We start from the raw sequence: 1370 nt of genomic DNA on the forward strand, positions 1-1370 counted from the left end.
CCCCAAAGGTGGTGGAGAATGACCGAGCTAAGATCCTGTGGGACTTCCAGATCCAGAAAGACAAGATGGTAATGGCGAAGAACAGTGGCGAACTGAGAAGAACATCTCAGTCCAGAAATGTACAGGAAAGATACTGCGCAGAAACCTCAAGCTCCCAGGGCTCTGTTAGAGGACCCAAGCTCAGAGGATGAAAAAGAGACCAATTAAGAGAAAGTATCCCTGTTATTGCAAGAAGCTGTGGGATAGATGGTTTAAGTACCTGGCTAGTATACAGGAGATCCTAGGTTCAAGTCCCAGCATCACCTTTGAAAGAAGTGGTTTTATGATGTCATACTGTTGTTGAAAATAGTTGAAATTTTAATTCAGAGTTACAGTATGTTGTGACATTTAGAGAAAGTGTGAATTGAAAAATGGCAAGATACTGTAGCTTAGTTGGTAAAAGTGCCTGTCTAGTAAACAGGAGATCGTGGATTCAAATCCCAGCAGTACCTCGGAAAGAGGTGGCTTTATGATGTCGTACTATTATTTGCATTCAGTTTTAGAGTATATCGTGACATTTAGAGAAAGTGTGATTTCAACAACTGCAAGGTACTGTGGCTTAGTTGGTCAAAGTGCCTGTCTCGTAAACAGGAAATCTAGGGTTCAAATACCAGCAGTACCTGTGAAAGATGCGGACTTATGACGTCATACTGCTATTTGTATTATTTGCGTTCAGTTTTGGAGTATATCGTGACATTTAGAGAAAGTGTGATTTCAACAATTGCAAGGTACTGTGACTTAGTTGGTCAAAGTACCTGTCTTGTAAACTGGAGATCCTGGGTTCAAATCCCAGCAGTACCTTTGAATGATGCGGCCTTATGACGTCATACTGCTATTTGTATTATTTGCATTCAGTTTTAGAGTATATCATGATATTTAAAGAAATGTGAATTCAACAATTGCAAGGTACTGTGGCTTATTTGGTCAAAGTACCTGTCTTGTAAACAGGAGATCCTGGGTTCAAATCCCAGCAGTACCTTTGAAAGAAGTGGCCTTATGACATCATACTGCTATTTGTATTATTTGCGTTCAGTTTTGGAGTATATCATGACATTTAGAGAAAGTGTGAATTAAAAAACTGCAAGGTACTGTGGCTTAGTTGGTCAAAGTGCCTGTCTTGTAAATAGGAGATCCTGGGTTCAAATCCCCGCAGTACCTTTGAAAGATGCGGCCTTATGACGTCATACTGTTATTTGTATTATTTGCATTCAATTTTAGAGTATATCATGACATTTAGAGAAAGTGTGAATTAAAAAACTGCAAGGTACTGTGGCTTAGTTGGTTAAAGTGCCTGTCTTGTAAATAGGAGATCCTGGGTTCAAATCCCCGCA

General features: G+C 39.7%; 5 non-coding genes across 5 annotated transcripts; all 5 read left to right on the forward strand.

Moving 5' to 3' along the window:
• Positions 1-587: 587 nt before the first annotated feature.
• On the forward strand, positions 588-661 carry trnat-cgu (transfer RNA threonine (anticodon CGU)). Its single transcript has one exon. It is a non-coding gene; the product is annotated as a tRNA-Thr (tRNA).
• A 105-nt stretch (positions 662-766) lies between these two features.
• Positions 767-840, forward strand: trnat-ugu (transfer RNA threonine (anticodon UGU)). The gene has a single exon. It is a non-coding gene; the product is annotated as a tRNA-Thr (tRNA).
• Positions 841-944: 104 nt separating this feature from the next.
• Positions 945-1018, forward strand: trnat-ugu (transfer RNA threonine (anticodon UGU)). The gene has a single exon. It is a non-coding gene; the product is annotated as a tRNA-Thr (tRNA).
• A 105-nt stretch (positions 1019-1123) lies between these two features.
• trnat-ugu (transfer RNA threonine (anticodon UGU)) lies at positions 1124-1197 on the forward strand. Its single transcript has one exon. It is a non-coding gene; the product is annotated as a tRNA-Thr (tRNA).
• Positions 1198-1302: 105 nt separating this feature from the next.
• trnat-ugu (transfer RNA threonine (anticodon UGU)) lies at positions 1303-1370 on the forward strand. The gene has a single exon. It is a non-coding gene; the product is annotated as a tRNA-Thr (tRNA).

Source organism: Poecilia latipinna, unplaced genomic scaffold, assembly GCF_001443285.1.
Source record: "Poecilia latipinna isolate Pla-1442-1.1 unplaced genomic scaffold, P_latipinna-1.0 Scaffold2464, whole genome shotgun sequence".
In the NCBI taxonomy this organism is placed as follows: Eukaryota; Metazoa; Chordata; class Actinopteri; order Cyprinodontiformes; family Poeciliidae; genus Poecilia; species Poecilia latipinna.